The 26826-nt window shown below is 41.0% G+C and overlaps 1 protein-coding gene across 6 annotated transcripts in view; it reads right to left on the minus strand.

The window, feature by feature from the left end:
- LOC106603643 (rho GTPase-activating protein 32) overlaps positions 1-25870 on the minus strand; it is a 248754-nt gene extending 222884 nt beyond the window's left edge. For all 6 annotated transcript variants that reach the window (XM_014197559.3, XM_014197558.3, XM_014197556.3 and 3 more), the window contains exon 1: positions 25400-25870. The gene's annotated coding sequence lies outside the window, so the exon portion shown is untranslated. The remainder of the gene's footprint in view (positions 1-25399) is intronic.
- Between the last annotated feature and the right edge of the window lie 956 nt (positions 25871-26826).

Raw genomic sequence — 26826 nt, forward strand, 5'->3', positions numbered from 1 at the left:
CACCGACTGGTCGAGCACCAGTACACACTACCAAGTGTGCTATTTTTCAGATGCACAGTAATAGCGTCACTGCTATTAGCTTCAGGACTGACATTTGGACCAGCAATATCAGCCCCATGAGCATGCTGAGCCTGACAACACAGTGGGTCGTCAAAAGTAGTGCGTATAGCCCAGTATATCACTGGGGCAAGCTTCCTGCCATCCAGGACCTCTAAACCAGGCGGAGTCAAAGACTACAACCACCCTAGTCATAGACTGCTCTCTCTGCTACCGCACGGCAAGCGGTACCGGAGCGCCAAATCTAGGTCCAAGAGGCCTCTAAACAGCTTCTACCCCCAAGCCATAAGACTCCTGAACTGCTAATCAAATGACTACCCAGACTATTTGCATTGCCATCCCCCCCCCCACGCTGCTGATACTCTGTTTAGTTTATATCTATGCATAGCCACTTTAATAACTCTACCTACATGTACATAATTACCTCAACACCGGTGCCCCCGCACATTGGCTCTGTACCGGTACCCCCTGTATTTAGCCCCGCTATTGTTATTTACTGCTGCTCTTAAATTGTTTGTTATTCTTATCTCTTACTTTTGGGCATGTAAGTAAGCATTTCACTGTAAGGTCTACTACACCTGTTGTATTCGGCGCATGTGACAAATAAAATTAGATTTCGTACTGATGAAAGTCGTATTTCATGCTCATTAATGTGCTGGTTGTCATACCGCTGCTGCCATTTCAATGGCATTTGAGAACATGTTTGAAACATGAACAAACTAGCAGACATGATACCCTCTGTCATGGCATTGAAAAGCCTGCTCAACAAAACTGACACAGGCTGTGAACAAGCGATTCCGTGGCATTCTCTCTGAGCCTCTTTACTGTCGCCACCATGCTCGATGCTATGTACAAGGACCGCTACTTAGATGCAGACAAGAAACAGGGTTTATGTGAAAATGTTACATACACAGCTGGCAAGATGGAAACAGTGACAGTGCGCACCGAGGAATAGAGGCCACGGACAGACAAAGCTGAAACTTCACTGCTTGACATGTATGATGAAATCCTGGTTAAGAATGAAATGACTGAACAACGAAACAGCACAGCAAGTAAGTGAAAGAAATAGGTTTTGATTATGATTTACTGGTAATGGGGACATGCGTAAATGCCAACAAAATGACTTTTTCGTCAGCTACTCCCAGTAGCTCTCGTGGACTCTCCAGGAGGAAGCTTGGACACCCTGCAAAATTATAATTCACCAAAAAATAATTCCCTCAATGAACCAGGGATCAAATGGCTATGGTGGGCGAGGTAGCTAACTAAGATGTTTATCCTTTTTGTAAGGTTAAAATATTCAGTGTTCAGGGGAGATCTTGACAGCATAGGAGTTACTTGACAATTAGGCTATTCTATGAATATTTCACTTTTGTCTGAATTACATGGCCAGTATTGTATAGAGTAGCATCTAAGCCCATTTTGAGCGCTTGAGACACTGGAGTATGCAGCATAGGTTTCATCAACTGTGTGTTGGCCATTTGCGGTTCTTTTTTTATTTATTTAACTAGGTAAGAACAAATTGTTATTTACAATGACGGCCTACCAAAAGGCCTCCTGTAGGGACGGGGGCCTGGGTTATACACAAGTCCTAGTGGAAAGTTATTTTAGGACATGACAATGACATTAATGCATGCTGACAGCTAAATAGTTAACTAGCGAGATGGCTAATTCAAAACAAATTGTGTAGTTTGGCTGGTTATCTAGTTAGTCATTATTTTACCTGCTGCGCAAATGTCACTCACTATGACTTTTCCAGGATTTTCATTGCTGACCTAAAATGAACTATAACTGGGCAAATAACTCACCAGCAATTGATCAACTAATGTGCAAACGCTTGCGCTTGCTTTGATCTAAAAAACTTCTCACTACTGCATGATTAAAAGACTGCTCGTGCCTGTCAATGCAGGCCTACAATAATTATACTCTGATGCGCAATGCAGAGATTGGGAGGGCAGGGAGCAAAAGATTGCCTCTGAAGGACACTTTGATCCAATTCCATTCAGACAACTTAAATCTATAATCTGCTTGTACCCCAAAATGTTTTACCTGCCCCTGGCTAGTATGAATGTCGATCCCTGCAATATCCCAGCCCTATTAAACTCACCACATTCGTCCCAGATGATTTGATTCTTCTCACCAATTGATTCCAGCAAAGTAGCCAAAACATAGAATGTGTCTGTCCCATAGTTTGTGACAACTATAAGCGGTAGATTCTTGGATCTGTGATGTGGACTACCCTCTAAGCACATAATGTAATAGATTCTACAGGGTCTGCTAATCATATGTATGTTGAGTTATATGCCTAACAAAATTGAGTTCACATCATGGGGTATAGTGCAACTTGACCTGAGTAGTGGTCGATCCAGTTTTGGAACCGTCAACAAATATCTTAGGCTAATTATGCACCAGTAATGTGACATACCCCTTAGTTCAATGTCCACTTAGATGTCCTTAAAACCTCTTAGGGCTAGGGGGCAGTATTTTCACAGCCGGATGAAAAACATACCCAATTTGAACAGGTTACTACTCTGGCCCAGAAACTAGAATATGCATATTATTAGTAGATTTGGATAGAAAACACTGAAGTTTCTAAAACTGTTTGAATGGTGCTGTGAGTATAAACAGAACTCATATGGCAGGCAAAAACCTGAGACAAAGTCAAGCAGGAAGTGGGAAGTCTGGTGCTTGTAGTCCTTTCAAGTGATTGCCTTGACTGTATACAGTGACTTAGGGTTCATTTTGCACTTCCTAAAGCTTCCACTAGATGTCAGCAGTCTTTAGAACAGTGTTTAAAGATTCTATGGTGAATTTGAAGGGAATATCAACTATGGTAAACTGGTGGCCCATTATAAGGCATGGGCTCAAGTCACGCGCAATGACTTGGGAGCGAGTTGAGTTCATATTCACTCCTAAAGAGAATGGATAGGTCCGGTTGGAATTTTATTCAAGGTATATGATAAAAACAACCTAAATATTGATTCTATACATCGTTTGACATGTTTCTACAAACTGTAGTATAACTTTCTTGACTTTTCGTCTGGACTAAGTAAGCACACGCGTAGTGGATTTGGATAGTAAAACCTAACGCGCGAACAAAATGGATGATTTGGAAAAAAATATGAACTTTATCGAACATTTATTGTGGAGCTGGGATTCCTGGGAGTGCCTTCTGATGAAGATAATCAAAGGTAAGTGAATATTTATAATGTAATTTCTTAGTTTTATTTACTCCAAGATGGCGGGTTTCTGTTTGCTAGATGTTAGTGTCATCTGGGCTGTACTCAGAATATTGTAAATTGTGCTTTCGCCGTGAACCTTTTTCGAAATCTGACAAAGCGATTACATTTTGGAGAAGTGTATCTATAATTCTGTGAATAACACTTCTATATTGATCAATGTTTACAATGAGAATTTACGTACTGTGTGTGCTCATTGTGCTCATTCACCGAAGGGTTTGGAGGGAAAACATTTCTCAACATTAACCTCTTGGGGCTAGGTGGGACGCTAGCGTGCCACCCGTGGTGCACTCCATCAACAGCAGGTGCATTTCAAGAGCGGCAAATTTGAATCCAAATAAATGTCAAAATTCAAATTTTTCAAAAATACAACTATGTTACACCATTTGAAAGATAAACATCTCCTTAATCTAACCACGTTTTACGATTTCAAAAAGGTTTTACGGCGAAAGCATAAATTTAGAGTATATTAGGACAGTACATTTACAAGAGTTGTGTGTAATGTTTTGTCAAGTCAAAGACAGGGTCACCAAAACCATAAAACCAGCTAAAATGATGCACTAACCTTTTACAATCTCCATCAGATGACACTCCTAGGACATTATGTTAGACAATGCATGCATTTTTAGTTCTATCAAGTTCATATTTATATACAAAAACAGCGTTTTACTATGGCATTGATGTTGAGGAAATCGTTTCCCTCCAATAACCGGCAGTCAAGTCAGCGTCAGAAATTAAATAATTAAAATTAGAAAACATTGGTAAAATATTATATTGTCATTTAAAGAATTATAGATTTACATCTCTTGAACGCAATCAACTTGCCAGATTTAAAAATAACCTTACTGTGAAATCACACTTTGCAATAATCTGAGCACTGCGCCCAGAAAAATACGCGTTGCGATACAGACTAGACGTCATGTTGGGGAGATCTAAAATCGAAAATACTATGTAAATAATCCATTACCTTTGATTCTCTTCATCAGATGTCACTTCCAGGTATCACAGGTCCATAACGAATGTAGTTTTGTTCAAAAAAGCTCATCATTTATATCCAAAAAGATCCGTGTTGTTAGCACATGATCTAAGCCAGCCGGACTTCTCGTCATGAACGAGGGGAAAAAATATATTTCCGTTCGTTCAAACATGTCAAACGTTGTATAGCATAAATCATTAGGGCCTTTTTTAACCAGAACATGAATAAAATTCAAGGTGGACGAATGCATACTCTTTTATAACGTATTGGAACGAGGGTACCCAACATGAACTAGCGCGCCAGGTGTCTAATGGGACATCACCGTTCCATGGCTCTTGTTCGGTCAGATCTCCCTCCAGAAGACTCAAAACACTTTGTAAAGGCTGGTGACATCTAGTGGAAGCAATAGGAAGTGCCAAAATATTCCTAAACCCCTGTGTTTTTCAATGGGATAGGTTTAAAGTCAATACAACACATCAGGTATCCACTTCCTGTCAGAAAATGTCTCAGGGTTTTGCCTGCCAAATGAGTTCTGTTATACTCACAGACACCATTCAAACAGTTTTGGAAACTTTAGAGTGTTTTCTATCCATATATAATAAGTATATGCATATTCTAGTTACTGGGTAGGATTAGTAACCAGATTAAATCGGGTACATTTTTTTTATCCAGACGTGCAAATGCTGCCCCCTAGACCCAACAGGTTAAGCGCCAATGTAAAATAATGTTTTTGGATATAAATATTAACTTTATCGAGCAAAACATACATGTATTGTGTAACATAATGTCCTAGGAGTGTCATCTGATGAAGATTGTCAAATATTAGTGCTTCATTTAGCTGCGTTTTGGGTTTTTGTGATGCATCTAGTTGCTTGGAAAATGGCTGTGTGGTGTTTCTTGTGAAGTTTATTTCCTAACAATCTAATTTTATGCTTTCGGCGTAAAGCCTTTTTGAAATCGGACAATGTGTTTAGATAAACGAGAAGTTTATCTTTAAAATGGTGTAAAATAGTTGATTGTTTGAGAAAATGGAATTATGAGATTTTAGCCGTTTTAAATTTGGCGCTCTGATTTTCCACTGGCTGTTGTCAAAATCAATCCCGTTAACGGGATGAGAACGGGAAGCGGTCCCATAGAGGTTAATCACCAAGCAAGTGTTTGAAACAGACTTAACTGGAGTCACTTAGAGAGCTAACGCTATAGTCAGGACATACAGTCGGAAGTTTACATACACTTAGGTTGGAGTCATTAAAACAGGTTTTTCAACCACTTCACAAATTTCTTGTTAACGAACAATAGTTTTGGTAAGTCGGTTAGGACATCTACTTTGTGCATGACACGTAATTTTCCCAACAATTGTTTATAGACAGATCATTTCACTGTATCACAATTACAGTGGGTCAGAAGTTTACATACACCACGTTGACTGTGCCTTTAAACAGCTTGGACAATTCCAGAAAATGATGGCATGGCTTTAGAAGATTCTGATAGGCTAACTGACATCATTTAAGTCAATTGGAGGTGTACCTGTGGATGTATTTCAAGGCCTACCTTCAAATTCAGTGCCTCTGTGCTTGACATCATGGGGAAATCAAAAGAAATCAGCCAAGACTTCAGAAAATAATTGTAGACCTCCACAAGTCTGGTTCATCCTTGGGAGCAATTTCCAAACGCCTGAAGGTGCCATGTTGATCTGTACAAACAATAGCACGCAAGAATATACACCATGGGACCACGCAGCTATCATACCGCTCAGGAAGGAGAAACGTTCTGTCTCCTAGAGATGAACGTACTTTGGTGCGAAAAGTGCAAATCAACCCAAGAACAACAGCAAAGGACCTTGTGAAGATGCTGGAGGAAACAGGTACAAAAGTATCTATAACCACAGTACATAGAGTCCTATATCGACATAACCTGAAAGGCCGCTCAGCAAGGAAGAAGCCACAGCTCCAAAACCGCCATAAAAAAGCCAGACTACGGTTTGCAACTGCACATGGGGACAAAGATCGTACTTTTTGGAGAAATGTCCTCTGATCTGACGAAACAGTAATAGAACTGTTTGGCCATAATGACCATTGTTATGTTTGGGGGGAAAAGGGGGATGCTTGCAAGACGAAGAACACCATCCCAACCGTGAAGCACGGGGGTGGCAGCATCATGTTGTGGGGGTGCTTTGCTGCAGGAGGGACTGGTGCACTTCACAAAATAGATGGCATCATGAGGAAGGAAAATTATGTGGATATATTGAAGCAACATCAAGAGAAATCAGTCAGGAAGTTAACCTCTCTTGGATGGGGGCAGTATTTTCACGGCCGGATGAAAAACGTACCCAAATTAAACGGCCTACTACTCGGGCCCAGGAACTAGAATATGCATATTATTAGTAGATTTGGATAGAAAACACTGAAGTTTCTAAAGCTGTTTGAATGATGTCTGTGAGTATAACAGAACTCATATGGCAGGCCAAAACCTGGGAAGATTCCATACAGGAAGTGCCCTATCTGACAATTTGTTCTCCTTCTGTGGCATCTCTATCAAAAATACAGCATCTCTGCTGTAATGTGACATTTTCTAAGGCTTCCATTGGCTCTCAGAAGGCGCCAGAAAGTGGAATGACGTCTCTGCAGTCTCTGGGCGAAAAACAGCAGGAGTTTTTGTGAGTGGTCAGGCAGGGAACAATGACACTGGAGATGCGCGTCCACGAGACGACTCCATGTATTCTTTCAGTCTTTGAATGAATACAACGTCGCCCGGTTGGAATATTATCGCTATTTTACGAGAAAAATAGCATAAAAATTGATTTTAAACAGCGTTTGACATGCTTCGAAGTACGGTAATGGAATATTTTGAGAGAAAAAAAATTCACGAAATGTGACCTGAACGCACGAACAAAACGGAGCTATTTGAATATAACTATGGATTATTTGGAACCAAAACAACATTTGTTGTTGAAATAGGAGACCTGGGAGTGCATTCTGACGAAGAACAGCAAAAATAATCAAATTTTTCTTATAGTAAATCTGAGTTTGGTGAGGGCCAAACTTGGTGGGTGTCAAATTAGCTAGCCGTGATGGCCGGGCAATCGACTCAGAATATTGCAAAATGTGCTTTCGCCGATAAGCTATTTTAAAATCTGACACCGAGATTGCATAAAGGAGTTCTGTATCTATAATTCTTAAAATAATTGTTATGTATTCTGTAAACGTTAATCGTGAGTAAATTATTAAATTCACCGGAAGTTTGCGGTGGGTATGCTAGTTCTGAACATCACATGCTAATGTAAAAAGCTGGTTTTTGATATAAATATGAACTTGATTGAACAAAACATGCATGTATTGTATAACATAATGTCCTAGGAGTGTCATCTGATGAAGATCATCAAAGGTTAGTGCTGCATTTAGCTGTGGTTTTGGTTTTTGTGACATATATGCTTGCTTTGAAAATGGCTGTGTGATTATTTTTGGCAGGGTACTCTCCTGACATAATCTAATGTTTTGCTTTCGCTGTAAAGCCTTTTTGAAATCGGACAATGTGGTTCGATTAACGAGAGTCTTGTCTTTAAAATGGTGTAAAATAGTCGTATGTTTGAGAACTTTGAATTATGACATTTTGTTGTTTTTGAATTTGGCGCTCTGATTTTTCACTGGCTGTTGAATAGTGTGAACCGTGGGTGGTTCACGCTAGCGTCCCACCTGCCCAAGAGAGGTTAAAGCTTGGTCGCAAATGGGTCTTCCAAATTGACAATGACCCCAAGCATACTTCCAAAGTTGTGTCAAAACTGCTTAACCTCTATGGGCTAGGTGGGATGCTTGCGTCCCACCTACGTAACAGCCACTTGCAGCCTGTGGCGCGATTTTCAAAACCTTAAAATTCCTATTACTTCAATTTCTCATCAAAGGTGAGTGCTGCATTTAGCTGTCTTCTGGGGTTTTGTGACATTATATGCTAGCTTGAAAAATGGGTGTCTGATTATTTCTGGCTTGGTACTCTGCTGACATAATCTAATGTTTTGCTTTCGCTGTAAAGCCTTTTTGAAATCGGACAGTGTGGTTAGATAAAGGAGAGTCTTGTCTTTAAAATGCTGTGAAATAGTCATATGTTTGAAAAATTAAAGTTTTTGTATTTTTTGAGCAATTTGTAATTCGCGCCACGCCTATCATTGGATATTGGAGCAGGTGTTCCGCTAGCGGAACGTCTAGATGTAAGAGGTTAAGGACAACAAAGTCAAGTTATTGGAGTGGCCATCACAAAGCCCTGATCTCAATCCTGTCAAATGTGTGGGCAGAACTGAAAAGGCGTGTGCGAGCAAGGAGGCCTACAAACCTGACTCAGTCACATCAGCTCTGTCAAGAGGAATGGGCCAAAATTCACCCAACTTATTGTGGAAGGCTACCCAAAACGTTTGGCCCAAGTTAAACAATTTAAAGGCAATGCTACCAAATACTAATAGAGTGTATGTAAACTTCTGACCCACTAGGAATGTGATGAAAGAATAAATCACTCTACTATTATTCTGACATGTCACATTCTTAAAATAAAGTGGTGATCCTAACTGACCTAAGACAGGGAATTTTTACTAGGATTAAATGTCAGGAATTGAGAAAAATTTTGTTTAAATGTATTTGGCTAAGCTGTATGTAAACTTCCGACTTCAACTGTACTTCAGCTATCTATCTATGGGAGAGGTCAAATGGAGCACTTTGCATAATGGAAATGAGGCCACGATAGCACAGGCCTTGGAGGCAGATTCTGGTAATGGGAATTGTAGGGCCTTAATAAAATCCGCAATAGAGAGAACGCGGATGGAATCAAGGAATCCAGAAAATAAAACACAACTCAACAATATTCACAAATGTATTGAACTTAGTAAGGAATCAACTAAATGTATTGAACATTTATTAAGTTTATCATGAGAAATTAATAGAATGCATCAGTGATTTGTATTCCCTGCAACTTTCTGAAGAGGCAACGAGAATTCCCTGTCTGTGAATGTGCGGTGTGCACAGCTTTCACTTTGTGTAGCCATTAGCGATGATGCTAACGAAAATAAATATTCTGGTAGATGGGAAGGCTTTCCCAAAAACCTTCTCAATTAAAATGTTAACTATAAAGTAGCCTATGCTTACCTGGCAGAATGATATCATAATTATTTGCATCAATCCAGTGGGTATTTGTTTTGCAAACACTACCATCACGCTACAAAAACACAGCACACTGCAATTAAAGGGCAACTACACCAAAAATAAAATACCAGACCTCAAATGTGGTCCCCTGATGTGGTTTAAACATTGGTTTTAGACTTACAACTGATCAATTTAGTTGTTAAAAAAAAACAACAAGGAGCAATGGAAACCTAGAAAAACAAAAACAGAATTTGAGGGGGGAAAAAAACAGATTTTATAGGGCTTTAGAATAAGACAGGTTCAGTGTGCCTCTCCTGATACAAAAGGGGAGGTGATACCTCCACTCAATATTCAATGCTACTTTAAGAGGACAGGTGGTTAACCATTGAGATCCCTAGTTGTTGGTCAATAATAATGAGAAGTGTGTGGTGCACTTGCCACTGGTTCCATTGATCAGTCAATGCAGGCAATTCACTTTTATTTTCTCAATTTTACAAGCCTACATTGTTAAAATGGAAGCACTGACAAAATCTTGAAGACACGACTTCAAAAAAAACTGTTGAGGGAAGATGCCCCTGATCAAAAAAGGTGATATAGGGCAGAGCTCAACATCTTCCACAGAAAGTCTTGTTCCAAACAACTGACAAATAAGAACAGGCCACTGAGTCCATTACATTGGATTTAGAAGGGGTAAATTCGTGATTGGTGTAACCACATATCTCAAATGTTGCAAATGTGAGCTGACATGATAAGATTATTTTAGATTCTCCAATGTCATAGAATAATTGAATGCTAATAGAGGGACATGTAGTAGAACAGGCAGTGTGTCCTTTTATTTTAATAAAGCTGAAGTTACTGACAGTGAGAATTTCACAGTCATGTTTCTGTGGATTAAACATATTTTTGGAGTTTAGGAAAAAAGGCAATTTGTCCAACTTCATAAAAACCTAAATTCAAACCAACTAAGTCTAAAATCTTGTTAAATTAACCAATTTACACCACTTCATCTGAGCAGTAGTCTACTCCCAGTGCTTGGGCAGTTGGGCTAACAGCTCACTGAGGCGATGACGTTGCATCTTATTTTTCTTAGTATTAAATCAACCATGGCAGAAGGCATACTGAATAGAGATGGGAATTGAGTCGCTGGTACCCTACAGGGCTGACGTTCTTCAGCTCATTGAATAGGGGGGCTGCATTAGCCTGGCCCGTTTTAAATAACCTGCCGGGACAGCACACTTATAAATAAATGAAGAGCAAAGGCAGATAGATGCAGAGCCATTTATATCCACACTAGTGAGCTCTGCCTGCCACCCTGAAGACCTGGTTCGAATCCAGGCTGCATCACATCCGGCCGTGATTGGGAGTCTCATAGGGCGGCACACAATTGGCCTAGTGTCATCCGGGTTTGGTCGGGGTAGGCCGTCATTGTAAAGAAAAATGTGTTCTTAACCGACTTGCCTAGTTAAATAAAATGTCAATTTAAAAATATATGAAAAATAAAACCGACACCCTGCTCTCAGTATCCCAGTTAAGTCCGCTGACAATGAACAAAATGGATGAACTCACAATGAGTGAGCCGCACAAATGAATGACTACTGCAAATAGGTTTCCTAATGATTTATCTCTGAAGACAAAGCAATGTGTTGTTCAGCTAAAACTATTCAAAATCACTACCATTGGCTTTGAGTACATTACAGGGCCATTTTCTGAGACTATAACAGGAAGACAGAGGCCAATTAACCACTACATCATAAATCCCGCTTTATATCCAATTGATGCCACTAAAATGAATATGGTGACTATTAAAGTTTCTGCTTTGTCATTGGCACAGTGGCAGCTATTTGGTATGACTCGATCTGTGTGTGGAAAACAGGAATTGGAAAGATGGCCTCCATTGTTTTTGCAGTGAGATAAGTAACTAATTATCTCTAGCTTCAAACTAGTGTAAATGATGGGATATGATTCATTTGAAGACACCCTATACTAAGTCAGTACACTGTGTCCATAGTTTACAGCAGCCAGACTACTGTATTAGAGAAACAGGCACATCAAACGATAATTTACATTAACACCAGTGACAAACATCTCCTTAATTAATTGCACCCTCAATGAAACATGGTAACTGATAGACACTTCTTAGGATGGTTAAGGTTCCATAGTTGGCCAATTAACCACTAGACAGGAACGATCCAACTGTGCTCATTTGTAAGGATGCACAATTGGAATTACATTTACATTTTAGTCATTTAGCAGAAGCTCTTATCCAGAGCGACATACAGTAGTGAATGCATACAATTTCATACATTTCATATTTTTTTCTGTGCTGGCCCCCCGTGGGAATCGAACCCACAACCCTGGCGTTGCAAACACCATGCTCTACCAACTGAGCTACAGGGAAGGCTTGCCGGCAGGAAGGATGGCCGTTCTGTTCACCTGAGTTAGAATACCTCATGATAAGTTGTAGACCATACTATTTACCTAGAGAGGTTTCATCTGTATTTTTTGTAGCCGTCTATTTACCACCACAAACCAATGCTAGCACTAAGACCACACTCAATAAGCTGTATAGGGCCATAAGCAAACAATAAAATGTTCATCCAGAGCCGGTGATTTCAAATGGAGGAAAACTGAAGTCTGTTTTAACTCAATCTACCATCATGTCACCTGTGCAACTAGAGGGATAAAACTCTAGATCACCTTAACTCCACAAAGGGAGAGCATACAAAGCTCTCCCTTGGGCAAATCAGACCATTACTCTATCCTCCTGATTCCTGCTTACATGCAAAAACTCAAACAGGTAGTACCAGTGACAAAACTGTTTCGCAAGCACAGACTGGAATATGTTCCAGGATTCATCTGATGGCATTGAGGAGTTCACCACATTGACGACAATGTCCCCACAGTGACCATATACACCACAAACAGAAGCCATGGATTACAGGCAACATTCTTACTGAACTAAAGGCTAGAGCCACCACTTTCAAGGATCTAATCCAGACGGTTATAAGAGATCCCGCTTCGCCCCTTCGATAAACCATCAAACAGGCAAAGCGTCACTACAGGACTCAGATCTAATCCTACTACACCAGCTCTGACACTCGTCGGATGTGGCAGGGCTTGCAAACTACAAATGGAACCCCAGTCAAGAGCTGCCCAGTGACGTGAGCCTACCAGACGAGCTAAATGCCTTCTATGCTCGCTTTGAGGCAAGCAACACTGAACCATCCATGAGAGCACCGGCTGTTCTGGACGACTGCATGATCACCCTCTCCGTAGCAGATGTGATAAGACCTTTACAAACAGGTTAAAATTCACAAGGTGGATTACAAGGACTCTCAGTCAGAGCATGAACTAACCAGTTGACAAGTGTCTTCACTTACATTTTCAACCTCTCTGACCCAGTCTGTAATACCTACATGAAATGCTTTGAAAGGCTGGCCATGGATCACATCAACACCACCATCCCAGACACCCTAGATCCATTCCAAATCCCTTACCGCACCAACAAATGAAGCACTCTTTTGCACTCTACACTGCCCTTTCCCACCTGGAGAAAAGGAACCCCTACGTGAGAATGCTGTTCATTATCTACAGCTCAGGGTTCAACATCATAGCGCCCTCCAAGCTCATCACTAAACTAAGGACCCTGGGACTAGACACCTCCCTTTGCAACTGGATCCTGAACTTTGATGGGCTGCCCCCAGGTGGTGAGGGTAGGTAACAACATACACGCCATGCTGATCCTCAACACGGGGACCCCTCAGGGGTGCGTGCTCAGTTCTCTCCTCTATTCCCTGGTCACCTACAACTGCATGGCCGCGCACGAGTCAACCACCATCATTAAGTTTGTCGACACCACGACGGCGGTAGGCCAAATCACCGATGAGACAGCAGTGTGACCTGGCAGTGTGGAGCCAGGACAACAACCTCTCCCACAACGTGGGCAAGATATAGGAGCTTATCATGGACTACAGGATACGGAGGACCGAACACGACCCCATTCACATCGACAGAGCTGTGGTAGAGCGGGTCGAGAGCTTCCAAGTTCCTCGGGGTCCACGTCACTAAGGACCTAGCATGGTCCAATTACACCAACACAGTCGTGAAGAGGGCACAACACCTTTTCCCCCTCAGGAGGCTGAATTTTTTTTGGGCAAAAACTTAAACTCAGATCCTCAAAAAGTTCAACAACTGCACCATTGAGAGCATCTTGACTGGTTGCGTCACCACTTGATATGGCAACTGCTCGGCATTAAATTGCCATGTCCATACTGTGAGCGCTACAGGGAGACAGCATGGACCGCTGATCGTCCTCGCAGTGGCAGACCACGTGTAACAACACCTACACAGGATTGGTACATCCAAACACACCTGCGGGACAGGTACAGGATGGCAACGACAACTGCCCGAGTTACACCAGGAACGCACAATCCCTCCATCAGTGCTCAGACTGTCCGCAATAGGCTGAGAGAGGCTGGACTGAGGGCTTGTAGGCCTGTTGTAAGGCAGGTCCTCACCAGACATCACCGGCAACAACGTTGGATACGTTGCATAAAAAGAGCATGAAGTGCTCTTTACTGACAAGTCACGATTTTGTCTCACCAGGGATGATGGTCGGATTCACTTTTATTATTGAAGGAATGAGCGTTACACCGAGGCCTGTACTCTGGAGCAGGATCGATTTGGAGGTGGAGGGTCTGTCATGGTCTGGGGTTGTGTGTCACAGCATCATCGGACTAAGCTTGTTGTCATTGCAGGCAATCTCAATGCTGTGCATTACAGGGAAGACATCCTCCTCCCTCATGTGGTACCCTTCCTGCAGGCTCATCCTGACATGACCCTCCAGCCAGTCATTCTGTGCGTGATTTCCTGCAAGACAGGAATGACAGTGTTCTGCCATGGCCAGCGAAGAGCCCGGATCTCAATCCCATTGAGCACGTCAGGGACCTGTTGGATAGGAGGGTGAGGGCTAAGGTCGATCTGAGAACAATGACACGGGCGTGCACGTGAAGACACCATTTTCTATTTTCAGTCTTTGAACGAAAACAACGTCTCCCGGTCGGAATATTATCGCTATTTTACGAGAAAAATCGCATAAAAATTGATTTTAAACAGCGTTTGACATGCTTTGAAGCACGGTAATGGAATATTTTTAAATTTTTTGTCACGATACGCGCCGGCGCGTCACCCTTCGGATAGTGTCTTGAACGCACGAACAAAACGCCGCTATTTGGATATAACTATGGATTATTTGGAACAAAAACAACATTGGGTGTAAAGTAGAAGTCCTGGGAGTGCATTCTGATGAAGAACAGCAAAGGTAATCCAATTTTTCGTGTAGTAAATCTGAGTTTGGTGAGTGCTAAACTTGGTGGGTGTCAAAATAGCTAGCCTGTGATGGCCGGGCTATCTACTCAGAATATTGCAAAATGTGCTTTCACCGAAAAGCTATTTTAAAATCGGACATATCGAGTGCATAGAGGAGTTCTGTATCTATAATTCTTAAAATAATTATGTTTTTTGTGAACGTTTATCGTGAGTAATTTAGTAAATTTACCGGCAGTGTTCGGTGGGAATGCTAGTCACATGCTAATGTAAAAAGCTGGTTTTTGATATAAATATGAACTTGATTGAACAAAACATGCATGTATTGTATAACATAATGTCCTAGGGTTGTCATCTGATGAAGATCATCAAAGGTTAGTGCTGCATTTAGCTGTGGTTTGGGTTTATGTGACACTATATGCTAGCTTGAAAAATGGGTGTCTGATTATTTCTGTCTGGGTACTCTGCTGACATAATCTAATGTTTTGCTTTCGTTGTAAAGCCTTTTTGAAATCGGACAGTGTGGTTAGATTAACGAGTCTTGTCTTTAAAATGGTGTAAAATAGTCATATGTTTGAAAAATTTAAGTTTTTGCATTTTTGAGGTATTTGAATATCGTGCCACGGGATTACACTGGCTGTTGAGTAGGTGGGACGCAAGCGTCCCACCTAGCCCATAGAGGTTAAATCTGGCGCTCTGATTTTTCACTGGCTGTTGAATAGGGTGGATTTCGTCCCACCTCCCCTAGAGAGGTTAAAAACATTTAGCAAAAATAACATGGTTACTGTGGTATAACGTTTATTTGGATTGGCGATTTTCTGCATCTATCTAAAGTCCTAGCCTGAAGACCCGATGTTGAATTGCAAAGGATTCTATGTAGGCAGAAATTAGCGTTAGGAACAGGAAAGTTAACTCTCACGAACTCTACAAGGCAAAATAGTGAATAAAATGTTACTTCACCGGTTGCCAGTGTGGTTGGTCGTTTTACAGGTAGGAATGCGAGACAAAATATCCACATAGTAGTGTAGCAACCTGACCTAGCGTATGTTGGTCAATATCGTTTTTATTTTCAATACTGATGCAATTCGCACTGTGACTAATCGAACTGCCAGGTGAGATAACATGCTTAGGTCGACGACATTCGCATATGGTTTACATATTGTGTAATAGAGCCCCACAGTGGAGGTGTAATAATACCTATAAACCCTAGTGGTCAAATGGTAAATGGTTCCAATCGTTTTTCAACCATTCATTTTATCCATAGGGAATTTTAGAAACACTTCAAATAAGGGCTGTGTTTCATGTTGTTTTGATAACCATGTAAATCTCTGCCGGACAAGGTGCCTTATATCAATATATTTGGCTCTATTTGTTATAGACCCCCTCAGCCCCCAGCTGTGCCCTGAACACCATATGTGAATTGATTGCCCCCATCTATCTTCAGAGTTCGTACTGTTAGGTGACTTAAACTGGGATATGCTTAACCTCTTACATCTAGATGTTCCGCTAGCGGAATGCCTCGCCAATATCCAATGATGTGGCGCGAATTACAAACTCCTCAAAAATCCAAAAACTTCAATTTTTCAAACATATGACTATTTTACACCATTTTAAAGACAAGACTCTCCTTTATCTAAACACATTGTCCGATTTCAAAAAGGCTTTACAACGAAAGCAAAACATTAGATTATGTCAGGAGAGTACCCTGCCAGAAATAATCACACACCCATTTTTCAAGCTAGTATATAATGTCACAGCACTAACCTTTGATGATCTTCATATTTATATCAAAAACCAGCTTTTTAGATTAGCATGTGACGTTCACTTCCGGTGAATTTACTAAATTACTCACGATAAACGTTCACAAAAAACATAACAATTATTTTAAGAATTATAGATACAGAACTCCTTTATGCAATCGCGGTATCTGATTTTAAAATAGCTTTTCGGTGAAAGCACATTTTGCAATATTCTGAGTAGATAGCCCGGCCATCACAGGCTAGCTATTTTGACACCCACCAAGTTTGGCACTCACCAAACTCAGATTTACTATACGAAAAATTGGATTACCTTTGCTGTTCTTCATCAGAATGCACTCCCAGGACTTCTACTTTACACCCAATGTTGTTTTGGTTCCAAATAATCCATAGTTGAATAGGGTGGATATATCCAAATAGCGGCGTTTTGTTCGTGCGTTCAAGACACTATCCGAAGGGTGACGCGCCGGCGCGTATCGTGACAAAATTTCAAAATATTCCATTACCGTGCTTCGAAGCATGTCAAACGCTGTTTAACCTCTATGGGCTAGGTGGGACGCTAGCGTGCCACCCGTGGTGCACTCCATCAACAGCAGGTGCATTTCAAGAGCGGCAAATTTGAATCCAAATAAATGTCAAAACTCAAATTTTTCAAACATACAACTATTTTACACCCTTTGAAAGATAAACATCTCCTTAATCTAACCACGTTTTACGATTTCAAAAAGGTTTTACGGCGAAAGCATAAATTTAGAGTATGTTAGGACAGTACATTTACAAGAGTTGTGTGTAATGTTTTGTCAATTCAAAGACCGGGTCACCAAAACCATAAAACCAGCTAAAATGATGCACTAACCTTTTACAATCTCCATCAGATGACACTCCTAGGACATTATGTTAGACAATGCATGCATTTTTAGTTCTATCAAGTTCATATTTATATCCAAAAACAGCGTTTTACTATGGCATTGATGTTGAGGAAATCGTTTCCCTCCAATAACCGGCAGTCAAGTCAGCGTCACAGATTAAATAATTAAAATTAGAAAACATTGGTAAAATATTATATTGTCATTTAAAGAATTATAGATTTACATCTCTTGAACGCAATCAACTTGCCAGATTTAAAAATAACCTTACTGGGAAATCACACTTTGCAATAATCTGAGCACTGCGCCCAGAAAAATACGCGTTGCGATACAGACTAGACGTCATGTTGGGGAGATCTAAAATCGAAAATACTATGTAAATAATCCATTACCTTTGATTCTCTTCATCAGATGTCACTTCCAGGTATCACAGGTCCATAACGAATGTAGTTTTGTTCAAAAAAGCTCATCATTTATGTCCAAAAATCTCCGTCTTGTTAGCACATGATCTAAGCCAGCCGGACTTCTCGTCATGAACGAGGGGAAAAAATATATTTCCGTTCGTTCAAACATGTCAAACGTTGTATAGCATAAATCATTAGGGCCTTTTTTAACCAGAACATGAATAATATTCAAGGTGGACGAATGCATACTCTTTTATAACGTATTGGAACGAGGGTACCCAACATGAACTCGCGCGCCAGGTGTCTAATGGGACATCATCGTTCCATGGCTCTTGTTCGGTCAGATCTCCCTCCAGAAGACTCAAAACACTTTGTAAAGGCTGGTGACATCTAGTGGAAGCAATAGGAAGTGCCAAAATGTTCCTCAGCCCCTGTGTTTTTCAATGGGATAGGTTTAAAGGTAATACAACACATCAGGTATCCACTTCCTGTCAGAAAATGTCTCAGGGTTTTGCCTGCCAAATGAGTTCTGTTATACTCACAGACACCATTCAAACAGTTTTAGAAAATGTAGGGTGTTTTCTATCCTAATGTAATAAGTATATGCATATTCTAGTTACTGGGTAGGATTAGTAACCAGATTAAATCGGGTACATTTTTTTTATCCAGACGTGCAAATGCTGCCCCCTAGCCCTAACAGGTTAAAATCAATTTCTATGCGATTTTTCTCGTAAAATAGCGATAATATTCCAACCGGGAGACGTTGTTTTCGTTCAAAGACTGAAAATAGAAAATGGTGTCTTCACGTGCACGCCCGTGTCATTGTTCTCAGATCGACCACTATCCAAATGCGCTACTGTTTTTCGCCCAGGGACTGCAGAGTCACCCGTTCTGGCACCTTCTGAGAGCCTATGGGAGTCTTAGAAAATGTCACGTTACAGCAGAGATCCTCTGTTTTCGATAAAGAGGCTATAGAAGGCCAAGAAATGGTCAGAGAGGGCACTTCCTGTATAGAATCTTCTCAGGTTTTGGCCTGCCATATGAGTTCTGTTATACCTCACAGACACCATTCAAACAGTTTTAGAAACTTTAGGGTGTTTTCTATCCAAATCAAACAATTACATGCATATTCTAGTTTCTGGGCAGGAGTAATAACCAGATTAAATCTGGTACGTTTTTTATCCGGCCGTGCAAATACTGCCCCCTATCCTAAACAGGTTAACACCCCGGCCATCCTACAATCTAAGCTTGATGCCCTCAATTTCACACAAATTATCAAGGAACCTACCAGGTACAACCCTAAATCCATAACCATGGGCACCCTCATAGATATCATCCTGACCAACTTTCCCTCTAAATACACCTCTGCTGTCTTCAACCAGGATCTCAGCGATCACAGCCTCATTGCCTGTGTCCGTAATGGGTCCGCGGCTAAACGACCACCCCTCATTGCTGTCAAACGCTCCCTTAAACACTTAACTTCTCTAGGGTAGGGGGCAGTATTTTGACGTCCGGATGAAAGGCGTGCCCAAATTAAACTGCCTGCTACTCAGACTCAGAAGGTAGGACATGCATATTATTAGTAGATTTGGATAGAAAACACCCTGAAGTTTCTAAAACTGTTTGAATGATGTCTGTGACTATAACAGAACTCATATGGCAGGCAAAACCCTGAGAAAAATCCAACCAGGAAGCGGGAAATCTGAGGCTTGTAGTTTTTTCAAGTGATTGCCTAACAAACACACAGTGACTTAGGGTTCATTTTGCACTTCCTAAGGCTTCCACTAGATGTCAACAGTCTTTAGAAAGTTGTTTGCTTCTATGGTGAACAGAGAGCAAACAAAGGAAGTTGGAAGTTGTTGACTCAAGAAAGGACATGGCCTCAATGGCGTGCGGTTCACGTGATGAGGTAGCTGTGTTCCATTCCATTTTTGAAGACATTTGAATCGTCCGGTTGGAATATTATTGCCTTTTTAACATAGAAGTTCCCTAAAGATTGATGCTATACATCGTTTGACATGTTTCTACGAACGTAAATACAACGTTTTTTAGACTTTTCGTCGTGAAATATTTCGGCACGAATCATACATTTGGAGTAGCTTACTGAACGCGCTAACAACAAGGAGGTATTTGGACATAAATGATGGACTTTATCTAACAAAACATTTATTGTGGACCTGGGGTTCCTGGGAGTGCATTCTGATGAAGATCAAAGTTAAGTGAATATTTATAATGCCATTTATGATTTTAGATGACTCCAAAATGGCGGGTATCTGTATTGCCTGCTGTTGTTTTCTGAGCGCCGTACTCAGATTATTGCAAAGTGTGCTTTCCCCGTGAAGCTTTTTTGAAATCTGTCACAGCGGTTGCATTAAGGAGATGTTTATCTATAATTCTTTCAATAACAGTTTAATATTTTATCAACATACATGATGAGTATTTCTATAAATTGATGTGCTCATTCACCAGAGGTTTTTGAAGGAAAAACATTTCTGAACATTACGGGCCAATGGAAAATGGGTTTTTTGGATATAAATATGAACTTTATCGAGCAAAACATACATGTACTGTGTAACATGAAGTCCTGAGTGCCATCTGATGAAGATCATCAAAGGTTAGTGCTTAATTTTAGCTGTATTTCTGGTTTTTGTGACGCCTCTTCTTGCTTGGAAAATGGCTGTGTGGCTTTTCTTGTTTAGGTGGTGTCCTAACATAATCTAATGTATTGCTTTCACAGTAAAGCCTTTTTGAAATCGGACAACGTGGTTCGATTCAGGAGAAGTGTATCTATAAAATGGTGTAAAATAGTCCTATATTTGAGAACTTTGAATTATGACATTTTGTGGTTTTAAATTTGGAGCTCTGATTTTTCACTGGCTGTTGAATAGTGTGGGACGATTTCGTCCCACCTCCCCTAGAGAGGTTAACAAGCGCATTTGTGAAAAAAGCACTGTCGTTGCACCAATGTACCTAACCATAAACATCAATGCCTTTCTTTAAAATCAATACACAAGTATATATTTTTAAACCTGCATATTTAGTTAATATTGCCTGCTAACATGAAATTGTGTCACATCTCTAGCATTCATTGCACGCAGAGTCAGGGTATATGCAACAGTTTGGGCCGTCTGGCTCGTTGCGAACTAATTTGCCAGAAGTTTACGTAATTATGACATAACATTGAAAGTTGAGCAATGTAACAGGAATATTTAGACTTAGGGATGCCACCCGTTAGATAAAATACGGAACGGTTCTGTATTTCACTGAAAGAAAAAACGTTTTGTTTTCGAGATGATAGTTTCCGGATTCGACCATATTAATGACCTAAGGCTCGTATTTCTGTGTGTTTATTATATTATAATTAAATATATGATTTGATAGAGCAGTCTGACTGAGCGGTGGTAGGCACCAGCAGGCTCGTAAGCATTCATTCAAACAGCACTTTCGTGCGTTTTGCCAGCAGCTCTTTATTGTGCTGTTTATGACTTCAAGCCTATCAACTCCCAAGATTAGGCTGGAGTAACTGATGTGAAATGGCTAGCTAGTTAGCGGGGTGCGCGCTAATAGCGTTTCAAACATCACTCGCTCTGAGACTTGGAGTAGTTGTTCCCCTTGCTCTGCATGGGTAACCCTGCTTCGAGGGTGGCTGTAGTCGATGTGTTCCTGGTTCGAGCACAGGTAGGAGCGAGGAGAGGGACAGAAGCTATACTGTTATACTGGCAATACTAAAGTGCCTATAAGAACATCCAATAGTCAAAGGTATATGAAATACAAATCGTAGAGAGAGAAATAGTCCTATAATTCCTATAGTAACTACAACCTAAAACATCTTACCTGGGAATATTGAAGACTCATGTTAAAAGGAACCACCAGCTTTCATATGTTCCCATGTTCTGAGCAAGGCACTTAAACGTTAGCTTTCTTACATGGCACATATTGCACTTTTACTTTCTTCTCCAACACTTTGTTTTTGCATTGTTTAAACCAAACATGTTTCATTATTTATTTGAGGCTAAATTGATTTTAATGATGTATTATATTAAGTTAAAATAAGTGTTCATTCAGTATTGTTGTAATTGCCATTATTACAAATTAAAAAAATAAAAAAAATAAAAAAAACGGCTGATTAACCTGTTAGGGCTAGGGGGCAGTATTGACACGGCTGGATAAAAAACATACCCGATTTAATCTGGTTACCACTCCTACCCAGTAACTAGAATATGCATATACTTATTACATATGGATAGAAAACACCCTAAAGTTTCTAAAACTGTTTGAATGGTGTCTGTGAGTATAACAGAACTCAAATGGCAGGTCAAAACCTGAGAGATTCCTTTACAGGAAGTGGCCTGTCTGACCATTTCTTGAACTTCTTTTCTATCTTTTACTAAGGATCTCTGCTCTAACGTGACACTTCCCACGTCTTCCATAGGCTCTCAGAGCCCGGGAAAAAACAGAATGTCGTCATTCCAGTCCCAGGCTGAAACACATTATCGCCTTTCTCAAGTGGCCGATCAAGGGACTCTGGGCTTATGCGCGTGACCCGACCGCCCCCGCCTTTGTGATTTTTTCCTCTGTTTGCCGAAAAGGAGATTCCCTGTCGGAATATTATCGCTTTTCTACGAGAAAAATGGCGTAAAAATTGATTTTAAACAGCGGTTGACATGCTTCGAAGTACGGTAATGGAATATTTAGAATTTTATTGTCACGAATTGCGCCATGCGCGCGACACTTCTTTACCATTTCGGATAGTGTCTGGAACGCACGAACAAAACGCCGCTATTCGGATATAACGATGGATTATTTTGGACCAAACCAACATTTGTTATTGAAGTAGCAGTCCTGGGAGTGCATTCTGACGAAGACAACAAAAGGTAATCAAACTTTTATAATAGTAAATATGATTATGGTGTCTAAATAGCGAGCCCGTGATGCCTGGGCTATGTACTTAGAATATTGCAAAATGTGCTTTCACCAAAAAGCTATTTTAAAATCGGACATATCGAGTGCATAGAGGAGGTCTGTATCTATAATTCTTAAAATAATTGTTATGCTTTTTGTGAATGTTTATCGTGAGTAATTTAGTAAAATGTTAGCGAATTCCCCGGAAGTTTGCTAGTTCTGAACGTCACATGCTAATGTAAAAAGCTGGTTTTTGATATAAATATGAACTTGATTGAACAAAACATGCATGTATTGTATAACATAATGTCCTAGGGTTGTCATCTGATGAAGATCATCAAAGGTGAGTGCTGCATTTAGCTGTCTTCTGGGTTTTGGTGACATTATATGCTGGCTTGAAAAATGGGTGTCTGATTATTTCTGGCTTGGTACTCTGCTGACATAATCTAATGTTTTGCTTTCGTTGTAAAGCCTTTTTGAAATCGGACAGTGTGGTTAGATTAACGAGAGTCTTGTCTTTAAATAGCTGTAAAATAGTCATATATTTGAGAAATTGAAGTAATAGGATTTTTAAGGTTTTGAAAATCGCGCCACAGGCTTAAAGTGGCTGTTGAGTAGGTGGGACGCAAGCGTCCCACCTAGCCCATAGAGGTTAATCGGTATCAGCTTTTTTTTGGTCTTCCAATAATTGGTATCGGCATTGAAAAATCTGAATCGGTCGACCTCTAGCTTTTACGGTTACAGAAGTCAACAAATGAGAGCACCTGGGGAGTGGAGCTAGGCACTGCAGGACCTGGATTAACCTCCAGAGATGTTTAAACCAGGTGATGTCATCGTATATGTAGGAGGTGGAACAACATGGTTGGTTAAGGCATATTGAGCAGGGCTAGAGGCTCTACAGTGAAATAAGACCGTAATCACTAACCAGGACAGTAATGGACGAGGCATGTTGATATTAGAGAAAGGCATGCGTAGCCAAGTGAACATATGGGTCCAGTGATTGGTTGGGCTGACTGGGGACACAGCGATTCAGACAGTTAGCAGGCCAATGCTAACTGTAGGCCGGGGCTAAACAAGCTAGCAATTAGCAGACCAGGGCTGGCAAGCTAGCAGTTAGTAGACCGGGTTTGCAAGCAAGCAGTTGGCAGACCGGGGCAAGCAAGCTAGCAATTAGCAGACCGGGGCTAGCAAGTTAGCCTTTGGGGGACGTCGCGATGGGGGTAAGTCTGTTTTTGCCTCTTCGTGCGGTGACGTCGATAGACCAGTCGTGGAATTAGTAGGGTTCCAAGTAGCTCTAGATAGCTAGCAGGCCTGTTAGCAGAATTGGCCTTTAGCGGACGTCGCACCTGAGGGGCCTGTTAGACTCCTCGGGCAGATTATGTTGGTATTGCAGTTGTAGAGGATCGGCGGGGTTCCGTGCCCCGTACCGGCAGTATACATCCGACCCTTCTTTGGACACTTATCAAACCTCCAAACGAGTTTCAATGCCATACAACACTCCTTCCGTGGCCTCCAACTGCTCTTAAATGCTTGTAAAACTAAATGCATGCTCTTCAACCGAATGCTGCCCGCACCCGCCCGACTGGCATCACTACTCTGGACGGTTCTGACTTAGAATATGTGGACAACTACAAATACCTAGGTGTCTGGTTAGACTGTAAACTCTCCTTCCAGACTCACATTAAGCATCTCCAATCCAAAATTAAATCTAGAATCGGCTTCCTATTTGGCAAACAAAGCCGCCTCCACTCATGCTGCCAACATACCCTCGTAAAACTGACTATCCTACCGATCCTTGACTTCAGCAATGTCATTTACAAAATAGCCTCCAACACTCTACTCAGCAAATTGGATGTAGTCTATCACAGTGCCATCCGTTTTGTCACCAAAGCCCCATATAGTACCCACAACTGCGACATGTATACTCTCATTGGCTGGCCCTTGCTACATATTCGTCGCCAAACCCACTGGCTCCAGGTATTCTATAAGTCTTTGCTAGGTTAAGCCCCGCCTTATCTCAGCTCACTGGTCATCATAGCAACACCCACCCGTAGCACATGCTCCAGCAGGTATATTTCACTGGTCATCCCCAAAGCCAACACCTCATTTGGCCACCTTTCATTCCAGTTCTCTGCTGCCGATGACTGGAACGAATTGCAAAAATCACTGAAGCTGGAGTTGTACATCTCCCTCTCTAACTTGAAGCATCAGCTGCGAGAGCAGCTTACTGATCACTGTACCTGTACACAGCCCATCTGTAAATAGCACACCCAACTACCTCATCCCCATATTGTTATTGATTTTGTTGTTGCTCTTTTGCACACCAGTATCTCTACTTGCACATAATCATCTGCACATCTCACGCCAGTGTTAATGCTAAATTGTAATTATTTCTCCTCTATGGCCTATTTATTGCCTTCTACCTGGTTAAATAAAGGTGAAATGAAATATTTACTCTGATTTATGCTCAACAATGTTAATTAGTATAAAAGTAGACCATGCAAGACTACAAATCCCTGCAAGCTCCTGCATGCTAACAGGTATTGTGTAAATGTAAAACTTGCGCATGACAGTTCACAGAATTGTCAATTTTAATGAAATGTTCCCAATTTATTCATTACTACATTTAGCTGATAAACACATTACTCTATTTCCATACTCGGACTACTGCCTTAATCAGTTTAATATGGAATTATTGGTGTTCATGTAAACGTTTGATAACGTTAACTGAAGTGACAGAAATGTCTGTTTACCGGTGTGTCTGATGAGATGTTTTTCGGGTTATCACTCTCGCTTTCACCACAGTTTCCTCCTCCTGGTGTCTTCCACGCCAGTTGCAGAAACACAGCTTGATCCCTCGGAGCCAAAACACTGCATTATAAAACAAACTAAAGACACGATATATTTTATATAGCTAACGTTAAGCTAGTTAGCAAAACGTTTCCTGAACACGAACGTTACGTCCCAATAAAAAAGATATCGCCTCAACCTCGCTGTCCGTGTGTTCAAAAACTCCCGCTGGAGATGGCACGTTGGCAATGTTCAAACAGCTGTTATCGTGTTTAAGTAAAGCTAAACTGCCTTAAAAAATGTGATGGTACTTCACAATGAGAAAACATTGATTGAAATTCCCTTCGCAGCCAGTTGAAGGACAGTTTTATAGGTAAACTTTACTATCAAACTGGAGGCTCGCACTAAAACATCCGATCCACCACTTCCAAGTGAGAATCTGAGGACATCGTGAACGCGCAGAGGCGTACCGTTCGTGACTGTGCGCGCTCTCGTGGAATGAGCGCACGTGGATTAGATTTAACATGCTCGGTCTCAGGTCATTGCTCATCAATCAGATTGCAATTTTGGAAAACACTGAGTATGTTTGAAACCCAGCTCTGAAACTATCATCTTTGTAGTGTATTTTTACCCTACTATTCTGCCATCCTCTGGTGCTTGTCTGTTATGGCATCCTCTGAAGGTTACCATAATTTACACTGTTGTGACAGTACACCACACCAGTGACTGGCCACCACACCAAATTGCCTCAGGAAAAGCTTAGTCTGGGGCCCCAAAGGTAGGTGCCCGGGGGCAAATAAGACGCATGCTACAGTACAAATGACGGGAAAAAAGCAAAGTGTTTTGTTAAGTTTTATTATATCAAAATACAAAACATATCTGAAGCAGAGTAAAGGTTACATGAGACTTTAGCATCTGACAATGTCAACTCAATAAGTTCTGCAGAGTCAGCATGGAATGGGTGAGAGGCAAAGGGGCCTTTAATTGGTACTGTTATCCAATACAACACTACCTTGGGCAGCAGGGCACACATCTCAGTAGACATGAATTGCTACTTCCCATGAGCCTCTGGCTAAGAAACGCTCAACTCCATTCTCTTATAGCCAGGCGGAGTTGAGTTTTGATAACTGGTCACAGGATTTGGTAGCAACAACATTGAGTCACCATCAGTCGATTCTTGTAAAAATGTAAATTCTGAAAATGTTTACCTGGACCTATGTTTGTCCTGTCCAACTGCAGTCCTTCCACGGGGTGCTGAAATTCATTACTTTAATAAAAACTTCTATCGAATACAACCACCGACATTTTCCTCATTTGTATTGCTCATACTACTTACTATGTCAATTGAGATTCAATTGGCACATGCACATAGAGTACCACAGTATGAGTC

Source organism: Salmo salar, chromosome 04, assembly GCF_965601325.2.
Source record: "Salmo salar chromosome 04, fSalSal1, whole genome shotgun sequence".
NCBI lineage: Eukaryota > Metazoa > Chordata > Actinopteri > Salmoniformes > Salmonidae > Salmo > Salmo salar.